The sequence below is a fragment of the Canis lupus genome, chromosome 24 (assembly GCF_011100685.1).
Source record: "Canis lupus familiaris isolate Mischka breed German Shepherd chromosome 24, alternate assembly UU_Cfam_GSD_1.0, whole genome shotgun sequence".
NCBI classification, from domain to species: Eukaryota; Metazoa; Chordata; class Mammalia; order Carnivora; family Canidae; genus Canis; species Canis lupus.
The window spans coordinates 4366806-4385958 of NC_049245.1; the positions used below are offsets into that span (position 1 = coordinate 4366806).

A 19153-nucleotide genomic window follows, 5' to 3' on the forward strand; every position below is an offset into this window, starting at 1 on the left:
CCCCCACTGTCCCAAAGCTGCCTGTTGCAACTCTGGGGGGCTCTCCCCCAGCCCTAGGCCCTTGAATATGGGTTTAGGTTCATGCCCAAATTCCTCAGAGATATAAACTCAAGTCCACACATACATGGGAGTAATGGAAACCAAGGCTCCAATGGCCCCAAACTGTGCTTCTTCAGGAAAGAAGGAAAAAAAGGAGGGAGGGAGGAAAGGAGGGAGGGAGGGAGGGACGAAGGAAGGAAGGAAGGAAGGAAGGAAGGAAGGAAGGAAGGAAGGAAGGAAGGAAGGAAAGAGGGGAGGCAGGGAAGGAGGAAGATTACAGAGAGGAAAAAAAATTTTTTTTAGAGAGACTCCAGTAAAGCAAATAAACACAACCTAGAATGAGCTCAAAAAAAGGCATCTTTCCCGGAAGATGTAAAGCACCGGGCTGTCCTAGGAGCTTGTCTTTAACCTTTCCCCAGAAAAGCTGAACATGGCTAAAGAAACAGGTAGTGCAAGAAGCAGGGAGCATGTTGATACACAACATCTGGAAAATATGACTCCCCAGCGAAGTTACGTAACAAAACTGAAGGCAGCATCGCACTGTTTATACTCTCGCTGCCCGAACGATTGCAACACAAAGCGTTGCTGTCTCCTGCCCAGGCTGCAGACACCCACAAGGAAGAACAGGGGTGGGAGCAGTAAGGTGCCTCCCCCGGTAGCCACGGGTCAATTGTGGGGTGGTCCCAGCCTTCCAGAGAATTGGCCTGATCTAGAGAGGGTAGAGACAGTTTTCATAAAATTTCTGCCCTGACATCTTGCTCCTCACTTCTCAAGCTCTCATGGGGACACTTACTGATTTTTATTTTATACATAATGGTTAATAAAGGAAGAGAGAATTAGTATTTACTGAGCACACACTAGCCTGGCACTTGTCAAACTCTACCATGCACATGAATCCTCTGGAAGTGTCTTAAATTCACATTCAGATTCAGTGGGTCCAGGTGAACCTGGGCTTCTGGGTGGCCAACAAGCTCCTAAGCACTCCGATGCCACTGTATCCTTGGATCACACTCTGAGTAACAGGAGTTTAGAATTCAGTGAAAAATATTAAAAGGGGGCAGTATGAAAGCAAGAGTCCATCCATTCAAGAACCTGCATAATCAGTGGCTGGGTGTCAGGAGTACAAGTAAGGTAGCCGGGAGGGGGAACCAGCTCTGTCAGGAGCAAGCAAGGCCAGGCCCATCTCCACGGGCTGCCTCTGACTTTGAACCTGGCTTTGCTTCAGGCCCTTGGGACCTGCTGGACCCTCCTTGCTATTCAGGGTCAGGACTTGGGTAGGCTGGATGTTTTAACAGAGACAGTGGTGCTCTACTGCCCATCTAGCCAGATGACCCAGAATCATTCCCAGGAGCATGCGATGCATGGGGCACACGTGGTTGCCCAGTGCTCCTGGGGGAAGGGGACCTCTCTTGTCTGTATATCCCCCAGAGGAGGATTCTACATCTGCTTGTATATGGCTGGGAAATGAATGGCACAAGGCTATCTCACATTAACCTGCCTACATGGAGAAGAATCAGAAAGAAGTTCCTATGATCCTTCCTTAGGCCACTCTCATGATGCTTAGGTAGGATCCGGCACCCCTCCAGAAAGCCTATGCCTTAACTACCTAAAGCTGGTTCATTGCTTTTCCTCCGAATAGGAGAGAAAAGGGAAGATCTGGGCCAGTGTTTCTCAAACTTTAGGACTCACCTGGGGAGCCTGTCAGCAGGCACCCCCCAAGTCAGCATTGTGGGTGGGATGTGATTCTTCATTCCCGGCCAGCTCCCAGGAGATGCTGAAACTGCTGTACTGATCCTCACTTTGAGTATCAAAAGGCTAGCAGATGTGCTAGCCACCTAGTTGGGCACTTAATTTACATTAGTTAATTTAGTCTACTAGACTAGCAATGCCGTTAAGTGAGGCACCACCTTCCACCGGACAGATGAAGAAGCCAACCATCTAGATTAGAAAATCTGATCAAGGTCTCCAGCTAGAAGATGGGAGCATTTGGATTTTCAGTCTAGTCAGCCTGACACCAAAACTACTGTTCTTTCCTTAACAAAATGATGGCCTAAATTTATCACAAAGAAGTCCAATCCACACTCCGTGCAGTGTCTAAGAGGCAAGAATGTACAGAATTTACTTTAGGAAGACATCAATCACATGCTTACCACTTGTTTAAATGACTGGCATTTGAAAGGATGTTTCATTTAGTTCATTCAACCATATTCAACAAACATTTGTTGACTTTCTAGATGTGCAAGCCTGCTATCAGCAGTAGCCACTGAGATGGAAAGATTTCTCAATGATACAGATAAATGAGATGTTAAGGTTGTAACACGGGTTCCTTAACAATAAGTGAAGCCCCCCACTGCAGTCCTGTTTAATAGTTCTCTTGCCCATATCCCAAATGACACGGCTGATTTTAGACATTTTAATTACAAAATATAACTTAATAAAGGTTCACAGAGTGCATCATGAATCAAATCTACCCTGATAAACCCCCAGCCAATGAGGCAAATGAAATGGCCAGGGGGACTCCATGTGATTTGGTTTTCTAACATCTGCTTTTGGGAGATACCACAGATGTCACCTGCCATCAGCTAGTGTCTGGGGACTGCAAACAAAAGCATCTTCAGCCTTTTGCAATTTCAAAATGGAGCCATTCCCAGTTTGAGTAGGAGCTTTCTTCTTTCTTTCTTCTTGCTTTCCATCTGAGCGACACAAAACAGCTGTGGAGTCAAAGAAGCTAAAGATGGAGGGGCTGGTGACACCAAAGTGGGCCAAGACACCTTGAAAGAGATCTCTTTTCAAAGCATTTCTTTATCTGCCCATTGGAAAATCTCACAGCATGGAAGTCAGATCGGCTTAATATAATCCACCCTCAATGTAAACAATGGCCAAGCTTGAAGGGAGGAAAGGATTGACTGGGTATTCATGTACCTGCACCCCCATCTGAAAGCTTCCCAAGGCCCCTTGTTATACTCCTGTGGGGGAAGCTCTGTGTTAGGTAGATATGAGATGAAGTATAGTAAAGAAAGATGGTGCTATTTCACTTTAAAAAAAATATATTTAAATTCAATTTGCCAACATATAGTATAACACCCAGTGCTCATCCCATCAAGTACCCGTCATCCAGTCACTCCATCCCTCCACTCACCTCCCCTTCTGCAACCCTTTGTTTCCCAGAGTTAGGAGTCTCTCATGGTTTGTCTCCCTCTCTCATTTTTCCCCACTCAGTTTTCCCTCCTTTCCTTATAATCCCTTTCACTAGTTCTTATATTCCCCGTATGAGTGAAACCATATGATGACTGTCCTTCTCTGATTGACTTATTTCACTCAGCATCATACGCTCCAATTCCATCCACATCAAAGCAAATTCTAAGTATTTGTTCTTTCTGATGGCTGAGTAATATTCCATTGTATATATTTCACTTTCAAAACTTGTATTTTGTTTGTTTGGTTTTTTTAATTTGGTAGGACCAGGCACAGGAAAAAATGCAAATATTCCTGTGCTGTGTTCAGTTAAGTACACCAGCATCTGCTTGGTCACCACAGATGTATGATTGGTTCAGAGTTCCCCAGGGCACTGAAGATGCACATCTACAATTTTAATTGGTTGCCCAACATGAGATGTGTCAGAGGACCAACCACCACCTGGTTTTGAAAATTTGGAACTGCATGTCTTGCATAAAAAGTATGACTTGCAACATAATTCATCTTCACCAACATGGGCATTTCCCCAGGTGTGTTTTCCCCAATCCTAGATTCCTAGGAAGTTAACAAAAATTGCCAGAATGAGGTTCTGTTCCCCATTTGGTCTGGAAAACATGAGCTTAAGCAAATTCAGACAAGCTTTCATTCAGTTCTCTGAGGCTTTGATAGGACTGTCTTAGGTCCCTCAAGAATATGATGCTATGTCTCCCAATCTTAGGTGGTCATGGAAGCCTCTCCTCCTAATTTTGTTTTCCAAACAAGCCAGACTGCTGCAAAATGGGACACATTTTCAGGATGTATAATGCAAGTGTTAACTTTTTGTTTTATTTAAGTTAGACCAGTGGATCCTAGAGCAGGAGAATTGATAACTGAAGCCAATTCCTCATCAAAAGCCCTGCCCTTCACTGGTGCCAGCCATTTCTCTTTCCAGCTCTGTGGACATCATGGTGCTGGGGTTTCATGTGCTACTAAGACAGTCATGCCATCCATTCACTCATTCACCCAATATCCAACTAGAGCCCACACTGTGCCAAGGCCTGTTGTAGGCCCTGAGGACTGAAAATAAACTGCAAGATCAAGACCTCAGGGGGTGTCCTGGGGTGAATCATCTTGTGCAAAGTACCTCACAAATGAGATGCATTGTTTTACTGAGGGGCTTGCCATCTTTTCACATTTCTGGAAGCTCTTCATCTACATAAGGACAGATTTCACATCTCCTCACAATAAAATCATTCCATTTTAGTGCTAGGAGGCACTTTAAGGATCACCCAGTCTACTCCATGCATTGCAGAGACAAAGAATGGGGAGCTCAAAGGGGGTGACCACTGACTGAGCATTTACTGTACACCTGCTATACCATGAATAGAAGGTGTGATTACAAATATGATCTTATTTACTCTTCACTACAACACAGTTATGTCATTTATATCCCCATCTTGAGATGAGAGGACTCGAGTTCCCACAATGACCAAAATCCAGTTTACAGAAATCAAAGTTGCTGTTTCCATACCAAACTGTTTTGTAAATCCTTCCCCTCATTATAGCCAGCTTGCTCCAACCAAAGTCCTCACCAAGGCAGAGAACAGACGGAGCCTGGCTCAGGAAACTTCCAGTCATTGGAAGGTCCAGATACCACCCCCTCAAAGGAAAGCTCAATGAACGGTCAATGGGAAGCACCTCCGTTAGCACCAATGCTACATGTGTTACATGGGATCCTTTTTGACCCCACTAGCCAAAAGTAGATGTAGCAGGGGCAAACAGCCAAGCTTATCCAAGGCTAGAAGTCCAAGCAAGAGCAGTAATGCCACCACGTCAGCTCTCTGCATGCTGCGTAACTTTGGACAAATCCCTCACCTTCTCTGTAGTTCAGGTGCCTCAATTACAAATACTCTGACTCGCCTCGTGTCCATCGAAAGATGAATGGATAAAGAAGATGTGGTTTATGTATACAATGGAATATTACTCAGCCATTAGAAACGACAAATACTCACCATTTGCTTCAACGTGGATGGAACTGGAGGGTATTATGCTGAGTGAAGTAAGTCAATCAGAGAAGGACAAACAGTGTATGTTCTCATTCATTTGGGGAATATAAATAATAGTGAAAGGGAATATAAGGGAAGGGAGAAGAAATGGGTGGGAAATATCAGAAAGGGAGACAGAACATAAAGACTCCTAACTCTGGGAAACGAACTAGGGGTGGTGGAAGGGGAGGAGGGCAGGGGGTGGGGGTGAATGGGTGACGGGCACTGAGGGGGGCACTTGACGGGATGAGCACTGGGTGTTATTCTGTATGTTGGTAAACTGAACACCAATAAAAATAAATTTATTAAAAAAAATACTCTGAGAAGAAGTTTAAAGAGGTTAGAAACTGGAAGAAGATTCCAGACATGGCTTTCAGAATTATGCCTTGAGAGCAACCATCTTTCACATTTCCTCATGAAAGAGTCAGTGTTCAGAACTTCCTAAGAAAAATGGGTGCCACGAGAAGACTGAGTAACAGAATGCCAAGGAAACTAACCTTGGGGGGGGGGACATAAATATATTTATTATTTATGTCACATATACTTATGTCATTCCCAATAAAAGAAAGGTGACATCCACAAGCCATTAACCCCATGGGCTAGTGAGGCCATGCCTCCCAGGCTTCTTTCCCCAGGGATGTGACAGCCCATGGTGGGCTTAATGCCCCAGGGAGGGCTGCTCTCATCCCACACAGGTCTTCTGTGAACAAATATTCCAAGCAGCCAAAACAGGAAAAGTTAAATTTAGAAACACAGTTGTGTTTCTAAATTTGCATTCTAGAAGGAAAGAACAAAATAACTCATCAGGTCATAAAATTCAGATGGGGCCCAAATACCCTGATCCAAGTTTTTTTTTTTTTTCCCCAAAGATTTTATTTATTGATTGATGAGAGAAATACAGAGAGAAGAAGAGACACAGGCAGAAGGATAAGCAGGCTCCCTGCAGGGAGCCTGAGGCAGGACTCAATCCCAGGACCCTGGGATCATGACCTGAGCCAAAGGCAGGTGCTCAATCAGGTGTCTCCTGGTCCAAGGGTTCAGAGTGTGGAGGATTTACAAACCAAAGCTCTGAGAATGTCTAAGACTAGACTTTTCAGCACTGCTGCCCTGTCCTTAACAATCTTATCTCCTTTGAAGACACTCTTTTTCTCAGCTTTTGTTTAGCGAGCAGCATTCTCTTATAAGCATTTTTTTCTGCTGTAAAATTGTTTGCCATTGGTTTTTAGTTGAGGAACTTTCATGTTCATGGTCTTTTGAGGAAAAAAGCATGGGAGAAGATGAGGTCAACCTCTCGGTGTCTCTGCCAAGCTGATTGCTCATCTTACCGTGGTACACAGAGGTCAACTAGACCATTCAGGGGAGCCAAGTGATGGAGAAGATGGGCAGAAAACTTTTAAGGCCTTAAAGGGATTTTTGTTTATTGTATCACAGAGAATCTGGGGCCACTGGCCAGGCAGGTTGGCTACCTCTGGTCCTCCTCACATTGTCCTTGAAGATGAAAGACACTATAAAAACCAAACTGTGACAAATTTGAGAATAGCATAACTAAAGCTGCTACTAATTGAGCCCCACTCAGTTCCAGGCATGAGGTTACATTCAAGGTGCATGCTATTAATTAAATAATTATCCTAATCATAGCTAACAATCACTGTGTACTAATGATGCAATAGGGCATCTTTATAACCATCTGATGTTCAAGGAGGTGAATCCAGAGCACATGGGGCTGAAGCTCTCACAACTTGGTGGACCCTCTTCATGAAAAAGCATACCGAATTATGAATAAAAATTATACAGAAGGTCTTGGAATGGCTCCTGCAAGTGAGGAGCCCTGAGGCTCCCACTTCCCTAAAAATTTGTACTGGCAATGAGGCAGTTATAGACATCATCTTCTTTGAAAGATGAGGAAACCGAGAAGTTACACAAATTGCCCCAGAGGCTCGCTTTCTATTGCGAGTCTCAGAGCCAGGTGGCCTAAAGGCCATTATGCCATTTCTGGAGAAAGGACAAGAAGGTCTTTATTGTCTCAGAAACTTGAACATCTTTTACTAAACTTGTAAAATTTGATTGTTTTCAAAGACCAAATTTTTAGAGAGAAACGAGGACAGAAAAGTGTCCTTTTATGTTAACTGGTTTTAAAACTGGTTCTACAGTGACACTATATATTCTCACTTGAAATGGAAAAAAAAAAAAAAAAGGATGTTAACCCCTAGGACAGAAGTGGTCCCACACCCTAGAACCCTCTGAGCTGGGAGATAAAGCCACCCACAGCCTTTTGCTGTTTTTGTGAAATTTGGCCGGCTCTGAGGTGGTTGTAACACTTATCCTGACCTGTTTCTTCAGGAGGCTACCAGATGCCTGACAAAAGACACAAGAGCCAATATCAGGGCTATCACACACAGTTCTTTTCTCTTCCTTGAAACACGTCGTGGTGACCTCCTTTTGCATCAGACACTTACGCTTATCTCTAAAAATGGTCATTTCCCTTCCTGGAGCTTTTAGGATATAGAGCCTTCCCACGTTTCCTATGACATGTCATCTCCTTTCCCAAAGGGAGACAGCTGTGGTGCAGTGAGAAAGACCACAGCCTGAGGTCGGAAGATAGAGCCCAGTCCTCTGGTTCTACTACCTATTAAGACTGCGGCACTTTAGATGGGTCATTTCACCACTGCCTCTACATCTCCTTGCCTGACAACTCAGGATAATGAGTTGAACTACCCACAGCCAGGAACTAAAAACGAGCCACATATGCATTACTGGGGAATGGCTAAATAAACACCAATAGAATCTTACAATGGAAAAAAAAAAGGAGTTAAAATGAATGGACCAGTGCATATGTACACACAGATCTCAAAAATATATGAGTGGGAAAAAACATCACTGAATATTAATATAGTCAAATAACACTCATGTGCATTTGAAAGCACGCTATTGCTTCTGCATACAAGTATCTACATGAAATAGAAACACTAAACACAGGTCAACCATGCCCAAAATAAGGATGATGGTTGCTTCTGAAGGTAGAAGACCTGATGATAAAAAAAAAATAATAAAATAAAATAAATTTAAAAAATAAAAAAAGAAGACCTGATGATGCAGAAAAAAGAATGTTAACTTGATCTTATACAACAATGTTGTATTTCCTAAACATAGAAAGAGATCAGAAGTAAATAAAAATGTTAACATTTATTAATTCTAACAGTAAATACACTGAAGTTTGTTGTATATCCCCTTTCAGTGACCTGTACTCATCTTTTATTGTCTCAAAATGAAATACTGGGTGATAGGGGAGAGTGAAAAACAACTGCCAAGGAGAAGTTACAAGTACAAAGATTCATTCATTCATTCATTCATTCAACTAAGATTTAACATCAACAAATATCTGAGATGCAACCACCAGGTCTGGGCTATTTTGCAGACCCTGGAGATAGAAGAGTGAGCAAAACAGCCCTGGTGCCTGCCCACACAGGGTTTAGCACCTGCAGGCAAGGACTAGTACTTGTGGAAATCATGTGGCAACTCAACATTTGTGCCTGACGTTTAGCGTAGAGGGGAGCTCGGTGCTGGGAAGGGGCACCTGGGTGAGGCTGGGTTTTAACTCCGGCTCGGGAGCCATCCCTAGGGGCTCAAGGAATACCTGATTCATAAGGGGGTTGGAACTAAGGAGACTTGTAGGCAGAGCATTTAGCCCAGCCCTGAATCCAAGCAGACACTCGACTCTGTCTCTGGAAGGAACCTATGGATGTAAATCCTAGCTTAGCAATTCTGCAAATGGGTTTTCATTAGATGGATGTGCATCTGAAATAATTCCACCTCACAGCTGAGAATGGACTGAATCAAGTCCCATTCTTCACATGTTGTTCAAACACGATGACAGGATACTGATTTTTTTCAGAGTTGGTCTAGAAAGTAATCAGAATGGTGGGGGGGGGGGTGTCTTCAAGTCATGCCATATGAAGTGGGGGTGGGAAGGAGGAGCTAAAAACACTAAAGAGACCAAAGCCTGAGCAAAAAAGGCCTTGATACTCAACCTTCCAGGGCTGCCAAGCAGTAAAGGAAGAGGATTTATTTTACAGAACTCTGAATGACTAAGAGGAAGATCACTTCCGTTCAGCATAAGGAAGACAAATTTAATGATCCCAGCAGCCCAAGGGAATAAAAGGCCTCTAAAAGGAGGTGGGGGATGAGCTCCCTGACTGAAGATATCTAAGGACAAGACAGAGAACCACTTTCAGGCAAGGCCATAAAGAGAACACGAATGTTATACGGGCCACATAAATTTTTAGAGTCTCTGAGTGTTGAGAGTTTATGGCTCTTAACTTATGGTCTTTGGAGAAGATAAAACCACCACACAGGTGTGCTGCTCCTGCCTGACCTAGTAATTGTTTGCAAATCTCTTAATAGTACCCTCTGGTTTCTTAAGACCTTGCAAAGTTCTTTCAAAGTTCTCCCACATGCATTTTCACATCACTCCTGAGACAGTGAAGAAATGGCAGTGCCATTCCTGGCTGAAGGAGAAGTGCAGAGAAGTGGGAAGGGGACCCACCCTCCACAGGACTAAACACTGGAAGAGACGGTAGGGCCGTGCTGCCATGCACCCTCTATCAGGCTCCTTCCCTTGGAGGAGGCCAGGTTAGGGAGATTATGACAAAAAAGCAAATCAGGTGTGCAGAGGCAGCCACAGATTCCCAGAGCGTCAGGAGGACATGCAGCACTGCTTCTCACCACTCTGCCCCAGTGCCTACAGCCAGACCTAGAACAGGCCCTCAATCCCCAACCTACTGAGGTTGAAACAGCTGGAAACCTCATGTGTCTTGAGGCTGCCAAGCTAGTAGTAAGCTGGAGACTCCAAGAAACATGCCCACTCTTGTCTTTTCTCCCCAGACACTGATTTCCCAGGGAGCAAGAAGTGAGTCACAGCACCAGATGAAAGAAGTGAGTGAATAGCAGAGATCCTTCTGGCCCTGTAACTTCTTTGACAACACGGCTGTAAGCATATGAGTGTACCAGTCACCATGGCTGCATAACAAACCAGCCCAAACTGGCAATTCCAAACAACAATCACTGTTTTTATCTCTGTGGTTCTGGGGATGACGTAGCTCAGTTAGGCAGTTCTTACTCGGGATGTCATGTGCTTGCAGTCTGACAGTGGCTAGGACTGGAGTCATCCAGAAGGTGTCTTCACTCACATGTCTGGTTGTCAATGTTGGCTGTAGCAATCAGACAGCACCATGGCTGGGGCTGTCACCTGGAGCACTTGCAAGTGGTCTCCAAGATGCCCAGGCCTCCTCTCAGTTCCAGGAGCAACTGTCCCAAGGGAGAGAGTTGAGGGGAAGCTTTATTGCCTTTTATAATGTAGCTTTGGAAGCCACACAACTTCTGCCATAGTCTATCTGTTAGAAGTGAGTCATGAAGGCCAGTCATACTCAAGAGCAGGAGAATGAGATCCTATCCCATACCCAAAGAAATATCAAAGAACTTGTGATCATGCTTTAAAACACCATAAGGTACAATCCTTCCTCCCTGGCTAAAAACTGCATCCCATAGCCTTCGAGGGAGAATGGGGAAAATTAACAAGGCAGGAAACCACAAATATTTGAGAGGATGTGGAGAAAAGGGAACCCTCTTGTACTGTTGGTGGGAATGTGAACTGGTGCAGCCACTCTGGAAAACTGTGTGGAGGTTCCTCAAAGAGTTAAAAATAGACCTGCCCTACGACCCAGCAATTGCACTGTTGGGGATTTACCCCAAAGATTCAGATGCAATGAAACGCCGGGACACCTGCACCCCGATGTTTATAGCAGCAATGGCCACAATAGCCAAACTGTGGAAGGATCCTCGGTGTCCATCGAAAGATGAATGGATAAAGAAGATGTGGTCTATGTATACAATGGAATATTACTCAGCCATTAGAAATGACAAATACCCACCATTTGCTTCAACGTGGATGGAACTGGAGGGTATTATGTTGAGTGAAGTAAGTCAATCAGAGAAGGACAAACATTATATGTTCTCATTCATTTGGGAAATATAAATAATAGTGAAAGGGAATATAAGGGAAGGGAGAAGAAATGTGTGGGAAATATCAGAAAGAGAGACAGAACATAAAGACTCCTAACTCTGGGAAATGAACTAGGGGTGGTGGAAGGGGAGGAGGGCGGGGGTTGGGGGTGAATGGGTGACGGGCACTGAGGGGGGCACTTGACAGGATGAGCACTGGGTGTTATTCTGTATGTTGGCAAATTGAACACCAATAAAAAATAAATGTATTATTAAAAAAAAATAAGTACCTCCAATTCCAGGTGGGAACTACCTCCCATTGTGCCAGGCTTTGGGTTTAAGAGCCTTACATATTTGGATGTGTTTTCTCCAGAAGACTTTGGAAATCTCACTTTTTGGGGGCTCTGAAATATGAAGCATAAAGGCCCTAACAACCAGGGCTAAAAGGTTCTCTACTTTAAACATACTGAGTCACTTTGAAAGATGATTTGGTGTGAAATGTGGACTACATTTGACACAAGATAGAGCCCAGTGAGGGATTAAATGATTGCCTGAGAATATGGATATATTTTTTCTTCTCCAAAGCCAGAAAAGCCAATGTATTCCCCCAAAATAATACACATGCTAGAGACTAAAGTTGGGCCACATGTTGGTAGTGACACCATGTTTCCCATTTCTATTCAGAGTTTAAACTGAGTCTTCTCCCTGGATTTACATAAGTTCCAGGCCCAAGGCCCCAGCAACACTTGTAGAAACAACTCTTTTACTTTAATTGATTGCAAAATAAAAAGATCTGCCTGGTGAGAAAAGGTTCTATTTTCTTATGGAAGGAGCCTAGGCAGGATTCCCTTGGTGGGTTACTCTTTTTGATTTTGACATGTTCTGAGCTTCCCAGGGGTCCTTAGAAGTCTAACATGTGTGTAGAAGCAATCAAAGATGAATGAGGAAGGAAGGCATGTTTCCTGGTTTTCATGAAGGCCCTCTGCTCTCCCACCCAGGCCTGAAATGCTTCCTTGGTTCATCCAGCTGAGCTGCTGCTTGGGGCACCAGGGGTTGGCAAGCAGTCAGTTCTTGTACAAACACACATTATGACACAGTGAAAACTAACGGTGTGAATCTGAGTGCCTGCATCTTGTGAGACAGACCCATGCATACCCAGAGGAAGTACAAAGTGCCATTACACACTCTTCCTGGTTTAGGATGAGCTTTCCAACCTGTTTTCCAGACTGTTTTACAACACAAAACTGTGTAGTTGGAAAGAAAGAAAGTCAGTGTTTAGCAACCATGGTTGGTGCCCCACTCACCTTCCCTCTTCTCACCACTTGGGTGCACGGGGCCCAACCTCCAGCAGCCTGCATCTGCTCCCCTTCACCTCAGGCCTGTCTCTGGTCATGGACACCTGGGTGAGGGGCAGACTGGGTACAAATGGTGGGAGCTGAAATATATATAGCCCAGCTCCCTCACCCTGGGGTGGGAGAGCTCAGAGGTGTCTTCTATACTCTGTTGTCCCCAGTGATAACTGACTGACATTCGGTGGTTGGCCTCCTTGCCCTCCCTCCCCTGGATCACTTCCCTTACTCCATACTGGTGCTACCTGGGATCACCTCCCAGATAAACTACAGGTACCCAGACTCTTGTCTCAGCATTGGCTTCTGAGGGAACCAGAACTAAGTCAAGGCAGTTGATGCCTACGACATGAAATTAACGATCACCAAGGGTGTTCCTTGTTTTACATTCGCTTGTGCCACTCAATTACCCACTCCAAATCAACTTATGTGTCAAGAAGTACAGATAAGCGGACAAGGAACACAAACAAATGAAGATTTCTACAGAGACAGAACTTGTTTGGGAAAATGACTGTCTCACCTTTTTTCCAAAGACACTAACACACGCACAGATCCCACTTTAATGCAGGGCTGATCCTGTTCCCTAACTAGACATCTAGTCCCCAAGGAGATACTTGGAAAGAGAATGCCTCTTTCTGATGCTGTTTGTGAAGAGGAGCATGCCCAGCTTCAGCAAGAAAGAATGCCACACAGGCCTCCTGGAAGCAGCTGCCACAGCAGAACACACATGGCTGTTTACTCAGTGAGCCAGACCGTTTTTTTCCACCTTCTTGTTTCTGCTTCTCCCACTTCTTTTTGTAACTGAGTAACTGAATGTGCAGTACTGAATCCATAAGCCTTAAAGACAGGGAAATGCCCCCCCCCGCCCCCTCCCCCTTGTCTTCCTACAACCGGAAGGCTTCTGAGGCCAGTCCAGGGTTCTCCTCTGGAGGGAAGTGAGAGAGGGATTAGGGATAACTGGCTTTTGGCTATAACCAGCACCTGGTCAACCAAAATTGTTACTAATTTTCCAGACATCATAAAGTTCTCTTTGAAAGTTGATCTAAAATAAATTTGTAAGAAAAGTGACCAGAATATGCAAAGCATTTCCTAGAGAGAAATATACCCAACATATTAACATTTACGTAAGTTTGTCATGTGAGTATGTATAATCCATATACAGAGAGGTTTGTCAACATGTGTGTGTGCACATAAAGGATGTATCTACACACAAAAACATGAACTAATCTCAAAAACAGTGTGCTAACAAAGAGGCCTTATATCAAAATGTTTATATTTTATGATTCTTGTAAGTTAAATTCTAGAACAGGCCTAAATTAATCTATGGTAATAGAAATCAGAAGAGTGGTTATGGGAGGGGTAGGCTAAGGTTTTCCCGAGAAGGGGCATGAAGGAACTTCCTGGGATGATGTATGTCCTAGATCTTGATAAAGTTTGAGAGCACTGCCATATGCATATGTCAGAACTCACTTCATTGGGTATGTATGTTACCCCAAAAGAAGGGTAAACAAACAATAAACTCTAGTGAATGATATGCATGTTAAACTATGTGAGAGGGGGTGCATTTATTTCTGCAAATTACTTTGAAATCCACTCATATGAAATAGGACATATTGATGGATGGATACAGGGTTGGCAGATGAGTAAACATGTGAGAAAGCAAGTAGAGTAAAACACAAGTTACAGAACCTAGGTGCTGAGTCTGTGAGTGTTCACAGTAAATTTCTCTTCCATTTCTCTGTATGTTTGCAAATTTTTATAATAAAATGCTAGAGTAGAAAAAAAAAAAGTACCTGAAGATAAGGTTCTTGAGCCTAGATGGGGAGAGAGGGCATGCAAATTTGTCAAAAAACAGCACATGAAATTGTGGCATTGAAAAGACAATCATTCTAGATTCATAATGGCTACTATTGAGAGACTGTGCATCCCTGAGAAACACCAGGCGTCAAAGTATGTGTGCTAAGTCTCATTAAAGGAAACCTCTTTTGTGAGCCACAAACACAAAATGATTCCTGCAAAGGGGAATCAATGTTCTGCATGAAATTAGGGTCAGTGGATAAAAACATCTGATTAGAGGGATGGGTAAAGCTGTGTTATGATCTTCCTTACTTTAAATTCAGTATTAAACTAGAATTTAATTTAATAAGTTGGTCTAATACTTGTGGTTAAAATGGCCCAGGCAGTGGAATATGGCATAGGCAGTTTCTGGAATATGGAAGGATCATTGCCTGTGGAACATGGGTCACCTCTTTTCTCATGATTTCACTTAAAGTTACATGCAAAGGGCAGACTCGCCTGGTGAAACTCAGACAAGAATGAAGCAGAGAACAAGTCCAGCTTCTTTTCCACCTTCTTACTGCCCTTCACTCCCTCTTCCTTCCTCCTATGATGTCCATTCTGTACAGCCAACCTCACATCTCAGTGTATTAAGACCAAAATTCCCATTACCAGTGATTTTTCTCTGGATTTTCCCAGGACAGATCAACAAGAATGCAGCTAATTGGAATTCCCATTCCCCAAGAAAGACCCACTGGGAGACTGAGGCTGATGCTAACAGGCTGTTCATGTACCAGTATGGAGGACCTGACAATTAAGAATATTTTTACATTCTGCCTAGGTATTATAGACATTCCTCAGAGATATTGCAGGTTCAATTCCAGACCACCGCAATAAAGCAAATGTCTCAGTAAAGTGAGTCATGTGAATGTTTTGGTTTCCCAGTGTATACAAAAGCTATGTTTATATTCTACTGTAGTCTATTAATTGTGCAATAGTATTATGCCAAAAAATGTGTAACTTAATTAAAAGATACTTTATTGCTTAAAAATACTAACCATCATCTGAGCTTTTAGCTAGTTGTAATCACTAACCACCATAACAAATATAATAATTACAAAGTTTGAAATATTGTGAGAATTACCAAAATGTGACAGAGAGACATGAAACAAGTGAATGTCATTGGGAAAATGGTGCCCATAGACTTCTTGCTCAGCATCCAAGCCACAAACTTTCAATTTGTAAAAAAATTAAAAAAAAAATACAGTATCTGTGAAGTAAAATAAACTGAAGTACAATCAAATGAGGTGCACCTGCATGATATTAGTATGTGTCAGATCCATTCACTCTCCTCCCACGGTAGAAATCTCAATGCACTAAATCAATGCATGATTAATAACCACAATCTCCTATGCATCACTGATTGAGGCCCCGTGTGTGAAACCCCATAGCACATAGTGGGTACTCGAAATATGGACATCCATTCATGAGTTGAGCATCCGCTGTATGTTACTCTACATACTTTATTCCAAGGACTCTTTACGGCAACCCTTTCTGTTTGAATTATCCCACTTCCCAAGGGAGGAAACCAAGGCTTTGAGAGGTTTCATGACTGGTCTAGGGTTCCTTAGCCCACTGGCGTCAAAGCAGGACTCATCTCTAGGTCTGAGGAATCCTGGTCTGCATCCCCACCTCCACCCTCTACCCAGAAGTACTTTCTAATTATAAAACTTGGGTACCCCCTATCTCCCCATTCTCTCAATGATCCCAGGGAAGGGTGAGCATCCTGAGTGCCTTCTTGGTGACTGAGGTGATGGAAGCTTAACGGAGTCCAGCCTGACTCCTCAGACCCCAGTCCTGTGCTCCTTCTAGAATGGCCTGTCTCTCATCCTCTGCCTCTTGTTCTCTTCCTCTCTCTGCTCAGTGCCCCTGATTCCCATGGTGTGGACACTGGGTGAGCCCCCAGACTCCACTGCTGGCTCCAGGCTGTGGAGCCAGGCTCGGCTCTGTGCACCAAGGTCTTGGCAGGGCTGGACAAGCCTCTGAGCTGGGCTCATGTCTATTTTGTTCAGAGTCCGCTTCTAAAAACGGCTGCTAATCTTTAATTTAGGGATTTTATTGTTCCATTATAGAAGTTTCAGCCAAGCTAATGGTTGAAACTATATCAGGAACCTCAGAAGCACCAAAATGAAAATCCAGACATCTACTTATTTAACCTTACTCTCCAAGGTGGAATGTCAACTTTGTAATGGGCGTAGATGGGGCCTATCCCAGTGAATGCAGACTGGCAGGGTGGCCATCAGCCCAGGTAGAAGGTAGGAGGAAGCAAAAGGCTGGGTGCCTTGACACCCAAGTGTGCGGTCTGTGGAAGGCACACTCAGTGCCTCTAACAAGTGCCCTCTAACAAGAATGCAGCTAATTGGAATTCCCATTCCCCAAGAAAGACAGTGCACAACCCAGATATGCCCAGTGCACAACCCAGATATGCCCTCACTACAGCCCTCAACCACACTGCCCTGATTAGTCCACAGAGCCTGTTTTAAAATATCTGAGGTCCAGAGGAGCTTCTGTGAGCCTCTGGGAAGAGGTCTCGCCTGGGCCTCATCCTACCCTGAAGCTCTGAGTCCACTCCAGGCCTGAGTGTGTCTCAGTCAGGTCAGGATTAGAGTGCCCAGGGAGGGGCTGTCAGCATCTCAAGGCCCTGGCCTCAGGCCCACCATCAGCCCTAGGTCAGCCCAGGGGTGTCAGAGAGCCCAGGGGTCTGAGAAGGAGGGAAGGAGTGGATGAGACAGGCAAACACTCAGCAACCAACCAAGGTCTACAACACAAGATTAGATCCCCTGAAAGGCGAGGCAGGTACGTTCCCACCCAATCCCCGCAGACATACATTTTATTTTTCTATTTTTTCAGAGAAAGAGAGAGAGAGTGGAGATAGAGAGAGAGGGAGACAGAGAATCTTATGTAGGCTATCCCAGAGATGCAGAGCATCATATCCCAGAGATGCAGAGCCTGATGCAGGGCTCAACCTCACAACCCTGAGATCATGACTTGAGCTCAAATCAGGAGTTGAATGCTTAGGTTACAGAGCCACCCAGGCACCCCAGATGTACATTTTAAAATACAGCTAGGTGAAACTCCATCCTGGTGTTTCTCAGGGAAAGAAATCTTAGAAACAAAATCCAGGGACCCCCAAGACGGAGTCTAAAAATGAACAACTGTGTGGCTCACGAGGAATGTAGAAGGAATGAAGAACCTATAGCAAGACAGGTTTGGTGTCTTAAAATTGGCTGATATCCTCCCTCTAGTTGGTTGGTTGGTTGGTTAGTTGGTTGGTTGGTTGGTTGGTGGTTGGGCTCCTCAGTCCAGCTCTCTTCCTCTCCAGCAGGTTCCCAGGCCAGCTTTCCAGCATTCGTCCTCACTCTACTGCCAACTAGAGGTGGCCCCTGGAGATGTCCCTTCGTGCCCCTAGACTCTAGTCCTGGCTTCATGCACGAAATGAGTCTATCTGTGGCACACGATCACTTTGGAATGTGGAATCCAAGAAAAAAGTCACCAGGTCACCCTCAGGGGTACTGTGGCACCACTGAGAAATTGGGGGGCAGGCAGGAATAAACTTCCTCAGCACTGGAGAGGGAGCCATGGCCCATGGGCTCCTCAACCACAAGAAGTGGCTATTTCTGTCATTGTTCAAAGGCCATGCAGGTATAGCCAACGGGTGCACCAGTCTCAGGAGGTGACTGCCCTTGGAGCTGACCCCACGGGAGGTGTTCCCAGCCACCCCATCCCATGCCCGTGGCCTCCACACACACATGAGCTCACTGCTCACTGCTTAGGGTGTACCTGCAACCCCTGGGCAAAGTGCCTGCATGTGGTGTGGGCTGACGGTGCTCATCAGCAGCCTGCCCCCATGGGTTCTTCAGCCTCTGACCCAGAAGGGAAGCAATTCGAAGTATAATAAAGATTGGGCAGGTGGTCCAGACACCCGGGCACCCTGGAACAAGAAGGTGGTCCAGACCAGTGGTTTTTTCAAGACTCCTTCACTCTTCTACTTTAAACAGATCCCTAACATGTGGACAGACAACGTTGAAGGTTGTTGATTACATGTCTATGCATAAGAGGGAAAACAGAAAGCAGGGAGTACCTGAGTCACAGGCCCCCAGCCCAGGAGTGATATTAAAAATATTTAATAGAAAAAAAATATTTAATAGGATATTAGTTTTAATATGGCATAGGCATCATCTAGGGGAGGGGTTAGGGAGAGCAGAAAGAGAAGTGGGGATATCATCCTTGCCTTCACCTCTCTTTTAAGCCACATGAGACACCAGTCCCAGGGCCTAGAGCAGGGAGTGACCACCAAGTACTCGGTACAGGACCACCAAGTAAATACTTTAAGCTTTGTGGGACCTGAGGTCTGTACTGCAACTACTCAGCTCTGCCTTCATATAGCAAAGGCAGCCAACAGACAACACACAGATGGATGTGTATGGCTGGGTTCCAATAAAACTTTATTTACAAAAACAGTCAACAGGCCACATTAGGTCTAAGACCATCGTTCACTGAGCCCTGGCTTGAGAACAGAGGTTTGGAATCAAGAATTTCTAAGCTTCTTTCCACATTTATGACCATGAATGCTCAATTCTTTTAACCCAACTTGCCTCCATCTAGGTCTAATTTATCTATCAACAATACAGTCATTCCTGGCCTTCAGGTGTTCTTCTTTCAAGAGCCAAACATGTTCTGATTATGCTAGTTAACGTAAAAATGCTTTGAAGATCT

The 19153-nt window shown here is 44.4% G+C and overlaps 1 protein-coding gene across 1 annotated transcript in view; it reads right to left on the reverse strand.

Moving 5' to 3' along the window:
- Nucleotides 1–19153, reverse strand: part of SLC24A3 (solute carrier family 24 member 3) — a 481529-nt gene that overhangs the window by 389396 nt on the left and 72980 nt on the right. The window lies entirely within an intron of this gene.